We start from the raw sequence: 20,593 nt of genomic DNA on the forward strand, positions 1-20,593 counted from the left end.
AAAAGTGATAAAATTCAGCTGGTGGTCAAAGCAGCAGTGAACCATTTAGGGTTAGTAGGACTGACATGGGAAGAAGTGAGGGAGAACCTCACTAATCAGTCAAGTCAGGAAGTGTCATCTGTTGGTTAATACTAATTATGGTGATTCTTTTGCAATGAAATGCAAGGAGCTTACTGGCCAATAGCGAGGAATTCAAGCACTTTATTAAAGAAATGGTTGTAAAACCAGATGTAGTATGTATTCAGGAAACTTGGTTGAAACCAACTTTAGACTTTGTGGTGTATGGGTATACAATGATAAGGAAAGACAGAATTCTGGGGGGGGGAGGGGGTTGTGCAATGTTAATCAAACAAGGTATACCACATAGGATATTAGAAAAAGGAGATGATCAGGAATACATAGTGGTGGAAGTGTGGGAGAGATGGGAAGGAGTAGTTATAATTAACTACTACAATCCATGTAAAAGGTTGGATTTGGACAGCCTATTAAGGATACAAGGACAAAACAGACAAAGTAGCATGATGTGCAGATTTCAATGCTCATTAGCACAATATGGGGGGGGGATATGATTACAGATTCAAATAAAAAGGTAATTGAAGATTTGATGGCAGAAAGGCATTTGGTGTGTATGAATGATGGTAGAGGAACAAGGATAAACTTAACAACAGGAACTGAGTAGGTATTAGATATTACATGAGTGCCTAATACGTTCGCTGGCGTTAGTAACTAGGGAGTTTGGACTGCTTCAGCAGTAGGCAGTGATTACTACCCAGTTTTACGTTCAGTGGGTGAAATAATTGAAGTAAGACCAGGTGGTGGAATCCCAAAGTGGGTGTTTGGAAAAGCAGATTGGGATATGTTCCAGAAGTTGAGTGAAGAGGCATTGACAAAGATTGATTATTTCTGGAAATATAGATGAATTCAATAGTCAGGTGACTTCAGCAATTATTATGGCAGCAGAAGGAGTAAAAATAGGATGAATAGAAAACTGGTACCATGGTGGACAGAGGAATGTTGTCAGGCTGTAAAAAACAGAAATAGAGCATTCAGGCTGGTTAAAAGAACCCATAATATGCAGCATTTGATTCAATACAAGGCGGCACAGGCAGTGGTGAGAAGAACTACGTCAAGCTAAAAGGGCAAGTTGGAGGAGTTTCTGCAACAAAATAGGAAGAACAACACTTGTGGGGGAGATATGGGGAATGATTAAGAAGATGGGGGAGGGAGATAGAAGGGAAAGGGAATAGCCAGTAATGATATCTGAGGAGGAAACAGCCGTCTCAAGTAGGGATAAGGCTGAGATCATGGCCAAGCCGTTTGTACAGATACACAGTTCAGAAAATTTTTCTGAAGAAGGGAGAAGGGAAAGAACAATGAATCAACACCCAGGTGTGTTAAACAGGAGGGAAGAAACAGATGATATAACTGATGATCCATTTTCGTTGGCAGAAATGGTGACAGCAATAAAGAGGTCGAGACCAACCTCCCCAGGGAAAGATCTGATATGCTATGTTATGCTAAAAAATCTAGGAGGAGGAGCACTCTTGAAGTTGCTGCATTTTTATAACAGAGTGTGGGAGGAGAGCAGATTACCATACGCATGGAAAGAAGCAGTAGTAATTCCAATAAGAAAACCTGGCAAGGATCCATCCAAACCCACTACCTACAGACCAATAGCATTAACATCAAATATATGTAAGATAATGGAAAGGATGATAACAGAAAGGTTATCGTATGAGCCTGAGAAGAGAGGATTGTTGGCAAGTTACCAGAGTGGCTTTTGGAAGGGAAGGAATTCCATGCACTCAGTGATAAGGTTAGAGACTGAAACAAGAAACGCCCAGGCAAATAAAGAGTCTGTAGTTGCAGTGTTTTTTCATATTGAAAAAGCCTATGATATGATGTGGAAGGAAGGATTGTCAATTAAACTGAACAAGATGGGGGTTGGTGGGAGAGTTTTTAATTGGATTAAAGATTTTTTGTTTGGTAGAAAAATTCAAGTTCGGACTGGATCAGAATTATCAAAACAGTACATTGTGGGAAATGGCACACCTCAAGGTAGTGTGATTAGCCCGTTACTTTTCATCATTATGATCAATGATGTCTTCACAAAGGTACCAGTGGATATAGGCAGGTCACTGAGGATGATGGGGCCTTGTGGAAAAGAGGCAGGAACATGGAGCATATAGTCAGGAAACTACAAGGAGCAACTGATGAAGTGGTAGAGTGGGGTTATGACTGGGGATGTAGATCTTCAGTAGAAAAAACTCAAACTGTATTTTTCACCAGGAAATGAATTGAGGTAAGGAAGAGGTTAAGGATGTATGGGATTGAATTAGAAATTGTTGGATCATTTAAATTTCTGGGAGTTATATTTGATTCACGTTTAACATGGGCAGAACATGTCAGGAAAGTTGAGGAGAAATGTAACAGAGTAATAAATGTGATGAGATGTTTGACTGGTAGGGAATGGGGAGCAAGTTGTTCAGCGTTGAAGAGAATGTATGTGGCTTTAGTAAGATCTGTGTTGGATGATGGTAATATAGTATATAGATCAGCACCTAGGTCTCTTATAAGGAAACTGGATGTGATTCAGGCTCAGGCTTTGACAGTGTGCAGTGGGGCTTTTAAGATATCACCAGTATCAGCCCTACCGGTAGAAATGGGAGTAATGCCTTTGGAACTAAGGTTGCGATTGATAGCAAACTAGCAAACTACTGGGCTAATTTGCAGGGACACAATGATTCTCATCCTGCAAAAGGAGTGTTGCAGGAGTGCTGGGAAAATGCGAGGTTTCAGACGGATAACTTTAGTGGGGTAGGGAATGATATTGCTAAAGAATGTGCAGTGTTTGATCTAAGGTGAAGTCCTTCAGTAGTTTATCTGGTTGTAGCTCCATGGAAGCTTGTATGGCCTAACATAGACTGGCATTTGTTAAAAGGAAAGGAAAATATAAAACTGATTTGGTAAGTGCATTTAACTGTCAGGTGATGGAAAAATCAAGTGATTATACTCAGATTTATGCGGGTGGTGCTAAGGAACCTGAAACAGGAGTGACAGGGTTTGGGGTGGCTATACCAGCAAAAGAAATTGGAATCAGCAGAAGAATATCTAATAAATTAGGGGTGTATACAGTGGAGATGCTGGCAGTGTTGGTTGCATTGCCATGGGTGGAGAAAGCTAGACAAATCAAAGCGTTGATATGCTCAGATTCATCCTCCATTCTAGCAAGTTTAAGGTCTTTTCACTCAAACAGTCGGCAAGATGTACTTTATGAAGTCCTTCAGTCAGTCACAAGAATTGCAAATCAGGGAGGTCAGGTAAAATTTCTATGGGTTCCAGCACATGTAGGGGTGAAGGGGAATGAGAGGGTGGATGAGTTGCAAAGAGGGCGTTAAAGAAAGGAAATATAGAAATGCACATTAATATCAGTAAAGCAGAGGTTAAGTGTGTAATCTGGGGGAAAAAATCAACCAAATGTGGCAAGAAAGATGGGACGGGGAGGGGAAACGGAGGCATTTATATCAAACACAAAAAAGAGTTGCCGGTACTAGGGTAGGTAGTGGATACAGAAGAGACGGGGCTGTGTGGACTACGTTAAGGCTGGGGCACTGTGCATTAAACAAAACATTGAAAATGATAGGGAAACACCAGACAGGATTGTGAGAGGAATGTCAGGAAGAGGAGTCAGTAGAACATGTACAAATGTAGTTCTGAGTTGCAGGAAGTATGGGATACAGAGAGAGATGATGATAATCAATCTAAGGGAATTATGGGTGCAGGAATTCACATTAAAAGGGTTGCTGGGCATGGGTGAGAAAACACAGGTCTGGGTATTTTTAGCTTTCTTAAAGGGTACAGGTATTTTTATAGGATATGATGAATAAGCAGGAATAGGGTACTAGGATGGCCAAAGGTGAGAGAATAAAATGTAGGTTAGGGTATATATGTGTGTATGATTGGGTGAAGGGATTTAGAATGTAAGTCTATTGCGCACTCTGGAGCAGAAGGTGGCGGTAATGCACCATTAAGCTGGGTGCCAACCGTCGAAAAATATGGTAACAAATTTCGTAGCCTGATGAAAGGTACACACTTAGGACAACGAATACTTTTTTTCGGGTTTTAATTCCTTTATCTGCTTCAGATGTTTCAGTGCCAGAAGAGGGTTGCAAAACCAAACGAATGAATTTACAACCAGTTCTTGCCGTTACAATCTCAGTTTAACTTTCGATCCACACTCTTGTACAGCGGCAAATTGCGTATAAAAATACATAAAGCAAACCACCCAAAACTAATACGGTAGTGGCAATCCCGAAGGAACGCAATACAAACAACATTAGAATCCCCCCCCCAACCCTGTATCTTACACATAGCAGCGAAAAATGTAAGCGAATACATCTACTACTCTGCAGTACACACGTGCTAAGCTTCCAAAAAGAGACTGAACATTCACATTACGCTGTTACATGCAGTCAGTCATGATACAATAAAGAGTGACAAAAGGTACACTTTGAAACAACTTTTACAAGATATTGCCTGATAATTAAATTACAGAAAGACTGACCTACTTGGCTGGTGAGGAACTTTGTACAAGCCAGGCGATCCAGCGTCGACGATTTTCACTCGTGAAAATCTAAAGCATCCACATGTAGAACACGTCAAATTGCCGATATTCTCAATTCGCCAACAAGCATAAACGAATTCACATGGAAATCGTCAATTAATGCTCACCATGCTCTATCTCCGGGAGGAACTCGATTCCCACGCCACAACAATGTCTTCAACTGAAAACAAAATGGCCTCCCCACTATCCCGCGCGTGTGTAATGACATCACCGTGTCCACTTAAAGGCACAGACAACTCTTCTAGCATCACCCAGATGGATGCCTAACTACACTTTTAACGATCCGACGGTCACCCGGTTGCATTCTCCTCTGCATTCAGGTAATCGTCCTCGATTACTCGCTCACTACAAGGGTACTTTTAACCTCCTTAACTGCTTCTCTAAAGAGAACTGAACTGGGACTAGCCAGTATCTCAGACACTGCTGCCGGACTTATGGAGGCCTCATCAAGGACTGACCTGGGCTCGCGATGTGGGTTAGGGTGCTGACCAGCATTTACTCGTTTATTCCTGCGGGGTGCTGCCACAGGAGGGCTATCGACCTCTGCCCCTGCATTAGCAGTCGTCGGCTCCCCCGTCTCAGTTCCAGAAGGTGTCATATTTTCGGAAGGTATGCTAACTAGGCTAGGGTCAAGACTCTGTACACCCTGTTCTGACATATCTTCTACCACTATCACACCATTCTCTGAATCCTCAGAATCTGATTCATGACCCAGGGGTGAGCTGGCCTGAGTTACTGGAGTTTGCAGTATCCTTCAGATAGCTGGAGTGGGATGGTTCTCACAGGGCCCGACGTCTACCCTGTTCACCCTCCTGCTCGGCCCACCCTCCAAAGGTTCCACAGTGTATGATTTGCCCAGTACCTCTACCACCTTGTAGACGGTTGAGTTCCAAGCATCCTGGATCTTATTACGGCCTAATGGTCTGTTCCTCAAGTAAACCAGCGCATTCACATCAATTTTGGGACAGTACACTTTGTCGTCCTCCCAGTTAATGCGTTCTGCCGCCTTCTTTTCAGAGTTTTTTTTTTGCTCTGGCATGCGCATCCCTCAGTCGGCTCTGGTGTACAGCTAGCCAGTCATGTTTCCAGTCCACCGTCGGTTCTTGCCCCAGCAGAGCATCCACGGGCGAGTAGGGTTCCACCCCAAACAACAGACAGTAAGGTGAATACCCGGTGGTTGCGTGAGGTTTCGCATTATACGCATACACCAACTCGAGTAGATGTTCTGGCCACCTACGCTTCTTTTCTGGAGGCAACGTACGCGACAAATCATGCATCGTCCTGTTGAAACGCTCGCACTGCGCGTTGCCAGTAGGATGATGAGGTGTGGTATGGCTCTTCTTTACCCCGTACAGTTTGCAAAACTCAGCCATGACCTCACTTTTAAAGTTACAGCCCTGGTCAGAATGCAATCACTCAGGAACACTGTACTTCATGAACCATTCCCTCAAGAGCACCCTTGCTGTGGTATCCGCCTTTTGATCCAGAGTCGGAAATGGTTGGGTGAATTTAGTGAAAACGTCCGTGACCACTAAGCCATTCTCACGCCCGTCAGTTGCCGGCTCCAGCACAGTGAAATCTACCGCTACAACTTCAAGCGGCCTAGAAGCCAGAAATAACTTCATGGAGGGACGGATCCTAGGTTGCGGCATCTTAGTTAGCACACAACGTGGACAATTTTTGATCCACCGTGCCACATCCTCGTGTATGCCCACCCAAAAACATCGGCTTCTCAACAACTGCAGAGTACGATCTATGCCTTGATGGCCCATAGAATCATGTACATACTTTAACACTTTGCTCCTCAAGCTGTTAGGTACCAGAAGCTGGTAACACTCCCCAAGCTTCTCATCCTCAACTACCCTATATAGTAACCCTTCACGCTCCCTGATACTGTCCCAGTGCTTTAACAGAGACAAAACAGGTTTAGGTAGAGTTTTACGCTCCTAGCCACTCAGCTTTCTTTTCTGATCCCATAAGTCTCTTAGGATACCTAACATAGGGTCTTGCTGCTGAAAAGAACGCAAGTCCCCATTAGAATAACCTGGGAAGGTTGGAGTGTTCCCTTGCATCGGACCACTTACATCACTAGTACCAGCTTCCCAGGCTCGAATTTGCTTAACCCTACAGCTGTTAAGACTAGCGGTAACCAGTGCCGGGTGAAGAACAGTGCTGCGATTGATCAAACTACAGATCGCCACAGACCCATCAAACTCCGCATCCTCTGAGACAGACTCAGGCTCCCCTCCAAATGGCTGCCTAGAGAGTGCATCAGCCACGGTATTGCTCCTACCCGGACGATACTGGACATGGAAGTCAAACACTGACAGCTGTGAGATCCATCTCAGCTCCACTGCTCCCAACTTGGCAGTTTTGAAGTGGGATAGGGGGTTATTGTCAGTGATTACAGTGAAATTGGAACCCAACAAGTATCCACGAAACTTCTCTACTACAGCCCACTTAAGTGCAAGCAGCTCCAATTTCATGCTGCTATAATTCCTATCATTCTTTTCGGCATTCCTTAATCGCCGGCTTGCATATGCAATAACTCTCTTTCCCCCTCCCTGCTGTTGGTATAACACAGCTCCCAGCCCATGATTGCTGGCATCGGTCTCCGCTCTAAAGGGCTGCGAGAAATCGGCAAAATCAAGGATGGGAGAACTGGTCAGTTTCTCTTTGAGCAAGTCAAAGTCAGTTTGACCTTCTCCCATCCAAGACTGTTTTAACAGCCGGTTTGTTTTACTAGGACTCCCTACATTAGTACACAAATCCACTACATCATGCAGCGGACCTGCAACCTTTGAGAATCCCTGAATGAATCGTCGATAATAACTGCAAAAGCCAAGAAACGCTCGTAAGTCCTTCACTGTCTGGCCACTGCTGAACAGCTGAGACCTCCTCAGGATCGGTGCCGATCCCCTTGGCTGATATCTGGTATCCTAAGAACTTGACCTCTGACTGCAGAAAATGACACTTCTCCAGTTTTACCTTCAGACCAGTCTCCTGGAGGCACTTAAGCACAGTGTCGAGCCTCTCCAAGTGTTCCTGGAAAGTCTGAGTATACACCACAATATCATCCAAGTACACAAGCATGATTTGGAAGACTAAGCCATTCATGGTTGCCTGCATGAGCCTTTGAAAGTCACCGGTCCATTGCAGAACCCAAACGGCATGCGAAGATATTCATACAAACGGGGTCGAAAAAGCAGTCTTATGCCTATCACGCTCCTCTACCGTCACTTGGTGGTAACCCCTGCGAGGTCTATTGTCGAGAAAAATTGCGCTCCCCGCAGGGCATCAAAACTCTCATCAATATGCGGGAGACGGAACACGTCCTTTGTCGTTTTAAGATTCAGTCTCCGATAATCTACACTCAGTCTTATGCTACCACCAGCCTTCCGGATCAACACCACAGGTGAGGCATACGCACTATTGCTCTCCTGAATCACACCCTTCCTCAACAACTTTGAGATGTGCTCTTTCACTTCATTGTACTGATTCCGCGGAACGCGATGGTATGGCTGTGAAACGGGCTCGTCATCAATTAATTGAATTTCATGCTTGACCTTGTCAGTGTACCCAAGGTCTTCCTCTTCAACTGCAAAGAAATCCAGGTACTTAACGAGTAAAGCTCTTAGCTGAGCTTGTTGTCCTTCACTACCCCCTATGTTGACCTTGTCTAGAATTGACTTTAACTTGTGATTACTACACTCCTCCTTTACACCCACTGTCACGTGATCAATGCCCCTGAGATCCGCCGAAATCTTACTGCACATTGTTGATCACTATCCAAACACTCCACCTTTTACAGGATACCAGCCGGGTCCTAGGTGCAGGCTATACATGCTCTCGAGAGAGGTTTAAAATCTGTACTGGCGCTATACGACTACCAGAGTCAATGAGCGTGGGAATGACTACAATACCTCCTGGTAAAGGGGTGTTAAAAGTGGCTCAAGTAACATCTTACGGTCACTACCAGCATCGCCAGTAGCCTTGCTAGCTGCAATGGTGACTACAGATCCAGCAGGTATGTGCTCAGTGTCTTTTCCCAATACTCGGACTACTGCTTTCTTTTCAGTAGTGTGCATTTGCACTTTCTGGAAACATCTCCCCAATCAGGATCCAGCTTCCCTTCTAGGGTTGTGTCAAACGCTGCGAGACAGGTTGCCTACACTGGCTGATAATATTCACGCCTACAATACATGGGAAAGGTGGTTCAGTGCTAACTGCATTCCTGACTACTAGAAAGCCACAATTTGGTATCTTCATGCCAATTGCTTGAACCTCTAGCTCTAGATACCCAAGATAAGGAATATCAAACAACAGGAATTCTGCAGATGCTGGAAATTCAAGCAACATACATCAAAGTTGCTGGTGAACGCAGCAGGCCAAGCAGCATCTTTAGGAAGAGGTGCAGTCGACGTTTCAGGCCGAGACCCTTCGTCAGGACTAACTGAAGGAAGAGTGAGTAACGATTTGAAAGCTGGAGGGGGAGGGGGAGATGCAAAATGATAGGAGAAGACAGGAGGGGGAGGGATAGAGCCGAGAGCTGGACAGGTGATAGGCAAAAGGGGATACGAGAGGATCACGGGACAGGAGGTCCGGGAAGAAAGACAAGGGGGGGGGGTGACCCAGAGGATGGGCAAGAGGTATATTCAGAGGGACAGAGGGAGAAAAAGGAGAGTGAGAGAAAGAATGTGTGCATAAAAATGAGTAACAGATGGGGTACGAGGGGGAGGTGGGGCCTTAGCGGAAGTTAGAGAAGTCGATGTTCATGCCATCAGGTTGGAGGCTACCCAGACGGAATATAAGGTGTTAGGGAATATCAAGACCGTTTACAGATGCTAGCCTAAGCCAGCCAGCAGTGGACAACATACCCTTGTTCTGTCCATTCAAGTGTTCTGGAAAGAACTGCTCGGTCAGGGTGCTTACCTGACTACCTGTATCCAACAGACAACGGACAGCGACACCTGATATTTCAAGTTCCACAACTGGACATGTCCCTATGGCAAGTTGCAGCAACTGGTCACTGGGTAGCTGTACATTATCTGTATATATGAGGTTCCGCCAAATTGCCCGACTCCCAACCTCTTGAGGGCAGGAGGATGCAGACTCCACTTCCCTTGCACCCCGCTTCTGTGGGCAATTCTTGGCCAAATGCCCTCCCACCGGACACTTGAAACATATTGGTTGTCCATCTTCTGTGAATCTCGGCTGTAAATTACGTCTGCCACTAGTAGTGCATGTAAAATCCCTCTGTACAGTGAGATCTTTCACTGCTTGAGTCAGTTCACAAAGGGCTTTGCCCTGCTCTGCGACCACTTTAAGGACATCATCTAGTGTGACAGACTCAGACTCCCGAGCTTTAAGAATCGAGCACTGTGCCTGGCCACCGCTACACTTTGACTTTCCAGACCTTGTATTTCCCAGGGGCTCTTCTAGGAGCCACAGACGAGCCTCCTTTCTCACTTCTATCATTGAGGACTCAGGGTGGTCCGGCACGAATCTGTGGAGCTCCCTTCTGAGGAAAGGATCCCTGATTCCCTCTATAAATTGATCTCTTAGCACCACCTTCTTATTGGTCACAGCATCGGGGAAATGCTTTAGTTTAAAGTTAAGAGCCTGGGCTCAGGCATGTGAAAACTCTCTTACATCTTTACCCTCACGCTGTTTGCGACTGTAGAAGCTATACAACAGCTGGGGTGCACGACGCTTGTCTTTAAAAGCTTCCCTGAGATAGGTTAACAAGTCATCAGCCTAGTCTTCCCCAGCAACACTGTGCATACGTGTTTCCTCTAAGGTTGCACCCCTGAGCAGGGACATAACAAAGTCATACTGATCCCGGTCAGACTGATTTCTACTATGAAGTGCACATTGTACTTCTTCAATAAAGTCATCAACAGACTCCCATCTTTCTCAACATCCCCCGTAAATGGAACAGTGTGCCTTTCCCTTGGGACATATACAGAGGATCTTTTGCTTAACTTATCTATGGTTGCCATGGCTTCAACATGCCTACTACGCAATTCCCTAATTTGTTCATTAAAATCAAATTCAACTGGTGTGTCCTCTCAGCGCGCCATACTGAAAGCTCAAGTCTTTAAAGTTTTCACAAGCCTGCAAAAGGGAGCAGCCGTCGCCCTTTGCTGCAAACGCGATGGCTTCACGGTCCGCAGTTCCCTGGGTCCACGTCTCCGCTCTGCGTCCTGACGTCAGTCGATGACGTCCCGGCCCAGTCCCGGGGCTCCACCGCGCTCTCCATTAGGCAGTAGGTGCTCTCGCCTTCCGCCCGACGCGAGCAGCGGACCTGTCTTCATCACTACCGTATTAGGTGTAAGGGGTTTCTTCTTTTAAGTTACTGCGTAGGCGTCTTTGTTATGTTTAACTGCTGAGAAAGTTTTCTCGCTAGCAGTTTGTTCGGGTTATATTATTGAAAAGAGAGAAAACGAATCAATTGGGATAGATGTTATTCTCTCTCGTGTGTCTGTAAGCTATTGTGATGTGCGGGATTTTCAGGCAGAAGGAGAGAGTGGACGCAATGCTGTGAGTTGGCCGACAGGGGCGGACCTTGAGCTGGAGTTCGAGGTCCAGGGTCTTCGGCGAGGAGAGGAGACGAAAACAGACTCGTGTGGAGCGTCTGGTCGACCGCTGTGGTTGGTCCCAGGCGGCGGGTCGAGGCGGTCGGAGTGGATCGAATGATGGAAAGAGGACCTTGTTACTAGAGCTCTAACTGTCGTGCACGAAGTGGTTGAACTTTGATAAGTTTGGCGCCTTTTACTTCGCTTTTATATTTTATCTCTTAATTATATAGTTCCAGTAATATTTATAAATTGTAATGATTTAATTGTATGTGGTGTATTGTCTGTTATTTGGCGGGGTGGGGTACATCATACAGCATCCACACAAACTTAATTACCCAGTTTGGCTGGGCTGAAGGCTACTTCCCCTAGACGACAGCGAGTTGAGTGAGCCTGAGGCTTACCGGGGGGGGGGGGGGGCTACATTTGGGGGCTTTGGATTGGATTCAGTGGTGTGCTGTGTGATTGCCCTATTGAAATCAGTGCTGCTGTGTCTCTGTGGGATTGCGGTTAGTAATGTGTGTCTCTGTGGGATTGCTGGTTATTACTGCATGCGTGTTGGGTGGAGTCTTTGTTCGAGTTCAGACTAGCACTGACGAGTTGGTGGTGGGACCAGAGGCTGTCCATACTGTTAGGAGAGAGTGGAAAGAGTGGTCTGATTCGGAGGTAGTGTCTGCGAATAAATGTTCCAGCTGCTGCCTTTCGCTAACTTCCCCTTGATTGAGGAAGAGACTTTTGGCCCTTCACCCATTTAGTCAGTTGTAGTGGGGACGGCGAGCTGTGGGCAGCCTGGGTTACAGCAAGACTGGAAAGAAATGAAGCGGGGCCCCGGACACAGGACAGGGGGCTCCGAGTTGCAGTGGAGGCATGCGTGAGAGATTGAGAGAGGAGTTGGCAAGCAGACTCGAGGTGTCCCCAGTAGTGTCCAACCCTTAAGGGTTTAGGTGAGAGGGTACAGAGGTCTCAGAAGATTAGGAAACTCCCAGATAGGTTGGCCTATGTAGCGGCTGTGGGACCCTGTGTAAGGTCCACTGTTTGGGGAGCTATGTCACTGTGTTGTACCTGGATTGGGTTTTTCTGTCTGCAGGAATGGTTGGCGAGTTATTTAGAAGTCATGAAGACATGACTTTATTTGGTGGGGGAGAGTAAGGGGTTTCTTCTTTTATGCTACTGCTAAGGCTAATAAAAATGGTTTCTTTATTATGTTAACTGCTGAGAAAGTTCTCTCGCTAGCAGCTTGTTCGGGTTATATTATTGATAAGAGTGAAGACGAATCAATTGGGATAGATGTTATTCTTTCTTATGTGTCTGTAAGCTATTGTGATGTGCGGGATTTTGAGGCAGAAGGCGCGATGGGGAGAGAGAGACTGGACACAATGCTGTGAGCTGGCCGACGGGGCGGACCCCGAGCCGGAGTCCGAGGTCCAGGGTCTTCGGCGAGGAGAGGAGACGAAGACAGACTCGTGCGGAGCGTCTGGTCGACCACCGTGGTTGGTCCCAGGCGGCGGGTCAAGGTAGTTGGAGGGGATCGAATGGTGAAAAGAGGACCGTTACTAGAGCTCCAACTGTTTGTGCATGAGGAGATTGAACTTTGATAAATTTGACGTGTTTTACTTTCCTTTTATATTTTATCTCTATTAATTATATAGTTCCAGTAATACTTGATACTTTATTGTTGCCAAACAATTGATACTACAACATACAATCATCACAGCGATATTTGATTCTGCACTTCCTGCTCCCTGGAGTACAAATCGATAGCAAATATTAAAATTTTAAATTATAAATCATAAATAGAAAATAGAAAATGGAAAGAAAGGTAGAGCAAAAAAACCGAGAGGCAGGTCCGGATATTTGGAGGGTACGGCCCAGATCCGGGTCAGGATCCGTTCAGCAGTCTTATCACAGTTGGAAAGAAGCTGTTCCCAAATCTGGCCGTATGAGTCTTCAAACTCCTGAGCCTTCTCCCAGAGGGAAGAGAGATAAAAAGTGTTTTGGCTGGGTGGGTCATGTCCTTGATTATCCTGGCAGCACTGCTCCGACAGCGTGCGGTGTAAAGTGAGTCCAAGGACGGAAGATTGGCTTGTGTGATGTGCTGGGCTGTGTTCACGATCTTCTGCAGCTTCTTCTAGTCTTGGACAGGACAAATTCCACACCAGGTTGTGATGCACCCTAGAAGAATGCTTTCTACGGTGCACCTATGAGGGTGGGTTAGTGAGGGTTTTAGAGGACAGACCAAATTTCCTTAGCTTTCTCAGGAAGTAAAGGCGCAGGTGGGCCTTCTTGGCAGTGAACTCTGCTTGGTTGGACCAAGTCAGGTCATTTGTGATATTGACCCCAAGGAACTTAAAGCTTTTGACCTATTCCACTTGCGCACCACCGATGTAAATTGGGTCATGTGGTCCGCTACGCCTTCTGAAGTCAACAACCAATTCCTTCGTCTTGCTGACGTTGAGGGATAGGTTATTGTCTTCGCACCATGCCACCAGGTTCTTAATTTCCTCTCTGTACTCAAACTCATCATTACCCGAGATACAGCCTACAATTGTTGTGTCATCAGCAAACTTATATATTAAGTTCGATGGGAACTTGGCTACACAATCATGGGTGTACAGTGAGTACAGCAGGGGGCTGAGTACACAGCCTTGTGGGGCACTGGTACTCAGAGTGATTGTAGAGGAGAGCTTGTCCCCTATTTTTACAGCCTGGGTCCTGTCTGTGAGGAAGTTGAAGATCCAGCTGCAGATCTGAGTGCTAAGGCCCGGGTTCTGGAGCTTAGGAATCAGTTTATTTGAAATGATGGTATTAAAGGCAGAGCTGTAGTCAATGAAAAGGAGCCTTATGTATGCGTCTTTATTCTCCAGGTGTTCTAAGGAGGAATATAGGGCCAGAGAGATGGCATCTGCCGTTGACCTGTTGCTCTGGTAGACGACTTGCAAAGTGTTGAGGTTGACCGGTAGGCTGTGGTTGATGTGTGCTATAACCAATCTCTCGAAGCACTTCATAGCAATTGATGTCAGGGCCACAGGTCGACAGTCATTCAGGCATACCACCTTGCTCTTCTTCGGCACTGGGATTACCACTGCCTTCTTAAAACACGAGGGGATCTTAGACTGAAGCAAGGAGCAGTTGAAGATGTCAGCAAACACTCCAGCTAGCTCACTTGCACAGGCCCAGAGAACCTGTCCCGGGACGCCATCTGGGCCCATCGCCTTCCTTGGATTTATCTTCAGGAAGACCCTTCTAACGTCGTCCTCAGTGACGATGAATCTCGATCCCACCAGGTCCTGTTCATCCGGAGGGAGCAGGACACTCCTCTTCTGTTCAAATCTTGTGTAGAATATGTTAAGTTCGTCAGGAAGAGAAGCGCCACAGTTATTGATATTCCCAGCCTTTTCTTTGCGCCCAGTGATCTCATTTAGACCCTGCCATAGTCTACCGGCATCTCTCTGGTTAGCCTGGGCTTCCAACTTGGCTCGATATTGCCTCTTGGCGCCCTTAATGGCTTTCCGGAGTTCATGCCTAGATTCCGTGTAGCGACTGGTATCCTCGGACCTAAAAGCCACAGCTCTAGCCTTCAAAAGGGACTTGACCTCATAATTCATCCAAGGTTTCCAGTTAGGGAATAGGGACTACCCAGATCGTCTTGAGAGACACACAGTCCTCTGTGCATTTCCAAATTAAGTCCATGACAGCTGAGGCATACTCATCGAGGTTAGCTGCCGAGTCCTTGAATACTAACCAGTCCACCGATTCAAAGAAGTCACAGAGGACCTCATCCGTTTCCTCCGTCCAACGTGACACTACTTTTGACACTGTGACCTCCTGCTTCAGTTTCTGTTTGTAAGTCAGGAGGAGGAGTATGGCCTGATGGTCCGATTTTCCGAAGTGAGGTCGTGGGATGGAACGGTAGGCATCCTTGACTGCTTTGTAGCAGTGGTCAAGTATATTCAGGCCTCTAGTGGGGCAGGAGATATGTTGGTATAACTGTGGCAGCGCCTTTCTGAGGTTGGCCTGGTTAAAGTCCCCGGCTGTAATGAGCAAAGCCTCCGGATACCTGGTCTCAAGTTCACTGATGTTGGCATACAGTATGTTCAGAGCACACTCCACGTCCGCCTGGGTGGTAATGTAGACCGCTGTCAGTATGACCGAGGTAAATTCCCGTGGCAGATAGTAGGGACATTTCACTGACAGGTGTTCCAGGTCCAGGCTGCAGGAGCTTGTCAGTGCCCCTGTGTCCGATTACCACGCAGTGTTGATCAGTAGGCAAACACCACCTCCCCTCGTCTTGCCCGAAGATGCCGTGCGGTCCATCCGATGGATCGAAAATCTCTCCGGTCGGATAGCACAGTCTGGGGAGAGCCAGGTCTCAGTAAAACAGAATACACAGCAGTTCTGCATCTCCCTGCAGTAGGTGAGTCTCCCTTTAAGATCATCCACCTGGTTCTCTATGGCTTGCACATTAGCTAGTAGGATGGTGGGCATAGGGACCCTGAAGCCCCTCAGCTTCAATCTGACCAGCAGCCCAGCTATTTTCCCACGCTTCCTCAGTAAATACTGCATCTTTCCAGGTTTCCATAGATGCAGTGTGCTGTTGTCAGCTCTTTGAGGTTAGTGGACGTGTCCTGTGGGGATCGATTGGCAGGTCACGTCGTCGGGCTCTCTGCGTCAGGCTGAGTGACGGGGGAGACTCCGCTGCCACTTCCAGCTGCCGGGGGCCCGGGCTGTCGATTGGATCAGGCCCCGAAGCCGACACTTAATCCCGGAAGGCCAGGCTCCTGGCTGAATCAAGTAGGTGAGCTGAGTCACAGTTGCGGAGGCCTCCGCTACAGCCGAGCCTCGGGCTTGATTTCCAAGGTTGGCGGCGGAGGCCCCACTTCCGGCAGCTGTGGATGTCCATCAACGGGGCTTTACGGTGGTCGCTCCGGGGAAGAGTCCGGGGCACCTTGAGGTTTCCCACGTCACTTCTTTGTGATCATCTGCTCCAGAGAGGTGCTGGTCGGAATAGGCCACATCGCCAAGCGCTCCAGCACGGTAGCAGGCCGCGGGTCTCCGGGAACGTGGTGGCCCTTGGACCAGGCCTCGCTGGTTGGGTCCAGGTGCAGTCCAGAGTTTAAGAAGCTATTCTGGCACGTTGATCTCCAGCTGGGTCAGTAGCTTCGCCAGGGTGTTGTTGATTTTGCTAGATGTAGCAGATTGGTGGTTTACGAGGGTTTCTCGAGTATTAATATCTATAAATTGTAATCATTGAATCGCATATGGTGTATTGTCTGTTATTTGGCGGGGTGGGGTACATCACACAGCATCCACACAAACTTAATTACCCAGTTTGGCGGGGCCAAAGGCTGCTTCCCCGAGATGACAGCGAGTTGAGCGAGCCTGAGGCTTACCAGTGGGGCTAGATAGGTATTGTATGTTATACTGCATACCACAATCAGAGACCCTCTAAACTAGCTTGGAATTAGCCCGACTCCTGGTACCAAATTTTGTAGCCTGGAGAAAAGTACACACTCAGGACAACAAATACTTTTTTTTGGGTTTATCTGTTTTAGATGTTTAAGTGCCAGAAGAGGGTCGCAAAACCAAACGAATGAATTTACGACCAATTCTTGCTACTACAATCTCAGTTTAACTTCTGATCCACACCTTTGTATAGTGGCAAATTGCGTATAAAAATACATAAAGCAAACTGCCCATAAAAATACATAAAGCAAACTGCCCAAAACTAATACAGAACTAATTCCTAGAGATGCTGCCTGGCCTGCTGCTTTCACCAGCATCTTTTATGTGTGTTGCTTGAAATTCTAGCATCTGCAGATTTCCTCGTGATTGCGTTTTTAAAAACAGAACTAATACGGTAGTGACAATCCTGAAGGAACACAATACAAACAACATTAGAATCCCACCCACCCTGCATCTTATACATAACAGCAAAAAATGTAAGCAAATACATCTCATCTAAGACATACACACGTGCTGAACTTTCGAACAGAGACTAAACATTCACATTACCCTGTTACATTCATAATCAGTCATGATACGATAAAGTTAGACAAAAGGTACACTTTGGCACAACTTTTACAAGATATTGCCTGGTAGTTAAATTGCAGGAAGACTGACCTACTTGGCTGCTGAGGAACTTTGTACAAGCCATGCGATCCAGTGTCAATGCTCTCACTAGTGAAAATCTAAAGCATCCACATGTAGAACATGTCAAATTACCAATATTCTCAATTCGCCAACAAGCATAAACAAATTCACATGGATATCATCAATTAATGCTTACCTTTCCTCACCATGCTCTGTCTCTCTGGGAGGAACTCGATTCCAATGCCCTACCAGCTTCTTCAGCAGAAACCAAAATTGTCTCCCCTCTATCCCGCGCATGCGCAATGACATCACCGTCTCCACTTAAAGGCAGAGACAACTCTTCTAGCATTGCCCAGATGGATGCTGAAGTACACTTTTAACAATACTGAATAAGATCCGATGGTCACCCGGTTACACAAATAACAAACTTTGTAACAATGGAGAGCCAATTTGTGGTAAAAACATGTTGTGTGGTGTCAGATCCTTCAAGGGGGCAAATCACCCATAACACCTACCAACACCCAACATGAACCAGAGCCTTATTATTCACTGTATAATTTCTACAATAGGCCAATGGCCCAAAATGCAATGCCTCACAATTATCAAGATTGAACACCATTGTGCAATCCCTGGCTGAGTGATCTAGCTGATCTATATCCCTCTGTAACTCATCACTACCTACTTCACCATCCACAAGATCACCATGCCTTGTGCATTCACATTATATTGTTCGTATAAATTACAACCACTAGACACAGCCCTCCACTTTGAGGAAAAAAAAACCCTCAATCATCACCCTCTGCTTCCAGCAACTGTCTATTATGAACAATCTGCCATACAACCTGGGCTCCATACAACCTAACCTTCCAGGTTAGCCTGCCTTGAGGGACCTTGTCAAAGACCTTGATAAACTCCATACAGACAACATGCACTGTCCTACCCTCATCTACCTGTTGATTACCTCTTCAAAGAAATCCAATATATTTCTCTGACACGACTTTGCTCGCACAAAGCTGTGCTGATTTTCCACTCGGATAGGTTTAACTTAATCTGGCAGGGGATGGGAACCACTATAGAAGGACCACTGGTGGTAGGGTGGAGGGCAGGAAAGATGCCCTGTTCCTAGTGGGCTCAATAAAATTCTTCCATCCCAGGCTAGTTGTTCAGTGTGTCCTTTCTCTGAGAACATATGGCCTCATTGTAGATATTTGGTCAAAAACTCCAGGCTGATTCTCCTGTGGAACAAAGAGCAAATGCTGCCCTACTGGAAGTGTCATCCCTTTAAATGGGAAACCAGGAGTTTAAGACATTTGTTCATTCTACTGTAAAACAAAAAACTTATTAATATGTTCTTTAATGGCTTGGGGTATGATTGGACTGATCACAGATAGAAGTACTCTGGAAAGACAGGAGAATAAAGGTTAACTACTCTAAACAGCTTGTTCATGTTTATGGCAATCACTGTTCATTAATAAATACACTGATCAAGGACAGTCTGTCACAAGTTTCTCTCTGGCCTCCAAGAGATATGCAGCTTTTTATAACAAAATATTGGTAGTGTAAATCTGCAGGGAATATATGTTGTTGCGTATATCGGTAAGACAGTGGAAACCTGCATCAAGGAGTATAGGAGGCGTATCCATTCGGGTTACCTGGAGAAACTGGCAGTAGTGGAACACTGCATTCACAATGGCCTTAGGATTGACTTCCACAGCACAAAACTACTGTGCCACATCAATGGCTTTTGGGACCATCAGTAAATGAACCATTGAAGTAAAACTAGATGAAAAGAATTTTAACAAAGATGAAGTTCTTGCTCTAAGTAAGAACTGGAAGTCGATTGTAAATGAGCAGGGAGTGGAACCCTGATTGGATGTGGACTAACCAATCAGGAGGGCAGAATACAAGGATATAAATACCACTGGACCAGACTTGCCCAGACATCATTCCTGAAGAAGATGGTAGAGTTTGTCATTGAAACATTTGGTTACAATCGATAACTGTACCTGGCTGGAAATCTGGGAAGAGTTTATTCATCAGACACACTGGAAAAACACTAGATCCTATTTGAAATAGTGTGGTGTGCAGATTTCAATACTCATAGCACAATATGGGGTGGATACGATTACAGATTCAAATGGAAAGGTAATTGAAGATTTGATGGAAGAAAGGGATTTGGTGTGTATGAATGATGGTGGAGGAACAAGGATAAACTTAACAACAGGAATTGAGTCAGTATTAGACATTACGTTAGTGTCTAATATGTCGTTAGTGTCTAATATGTTGGCTGGCGTTAGTAACTGGAGAGTTTGGACTGCTTCAGCAGTAGGCAGTGATCACTACCCAGTTTTATGTTCAGTGGGTGAAATAATTGAAGTAAGACCAGGTGGTGGAATCCCAAAGTGGGTGTTTGGAAAAGCAGATTGGGATATGTTCCAGAAGTTGAGTGAAGAGGCATTGACAAAGATTGGTATTTCTGGAAATATAGATGAATTCAACAGTCAGGTGACTTTAGCAATTATTATGGCAGCAGAAGGATCTACACCCAGGAGTAAAAATAGGATGAATAGAAAACTGGTACCATGGTGGACAGAGGAATGTTGTCAGGCTGTAAAAAACAGAAATAGAGCATTCAGGCTAGTTAAAAGAACCCATAATATGCAGCATTTGATTCAATACAAGGCGGCACAGGCAGTGGTGAGAAGAACTATACATCAAGCTAGAAGGGCAGGTTGGAGGAGTTTTTGCAACAAAATAGGAAGAACAACACCTGTGGGAGAGATATGGGGAATGATTAAGAAGATTGGTTGGGGGGAAGATAGAAGGGAATGGGAATAGCCAGTAATGATATCTGAGGAGGAAAAGCCGTCTCAAGTAGGGATAAGGCTGAGATCATGGCCAAGTCATTTGTACAGATACACAGTTCAGAAAATTTGTCTGAAGAAGGGAGAAGGAGAAGGGAAAGACAATGAATCAACACCTAGGCGTGTTGAACAGGAGGGAAGAAACAGATAATATAATTGATGATCCATTTTCGTTGGCAAAAAATGGTGAGAGCAATAAAGAGGTCGAGACCAACCTCCCCAGGGAAAGATCTGATATGCTATGTTATGCTAAAAAATCTAGGAGAAGGAGCGCTCTTGAAGTTGCTGCATTTTTATAACAGAGTGTGGGAGGAGAGCAGATTACCATGTGCATGGAAAGAAGCAGTAGTAATTCCAATAAGGAAACCTGGCAAGGATCCATCCAAACCCACTACCTACAGACCAATAGCATTAACATCAAATATATGTAAGATAAT

General features: G+C 45.7%; 1 protein-coding gene across 1 annotated transcript in view; it reads left to right on the forward strand.

Moving 5' to 3' along the window:
- Positions 1-10,848: 10,848 nt before the first annotated feature.
- Positions 10,849-20,593, forward strand: part of LOC134342860 (protein-glutamine gamma-glutamyltransferase 2-like) — a 113,798-nt gene continuing 104,053 nt past the window's right edge. The window contains exon 1 of the mRNA XM_063041505.1: positions 10,849-10,957. The gene's annotated coding sequence lies outside the window, so the exon portion shown is untranslated. The remainder of the gene's footprint in view (positions 10,958-20,593) is intronic.

This window comes from Mobula hypostoma, chromosome 2 (assembly GCF_963921235.1).
Source record: "Mobula hypostoma chromosome 2, sMobHyp1.1, whole genome shotgun sequence".
Taxonomy (NCBI): domain Eukaryota; kingdom Metazoa; phylum Chordata; class Chondrichthyes; order Myliobatiformes; family Myliobatidae; genus Mobula; species Mobula hypostoma.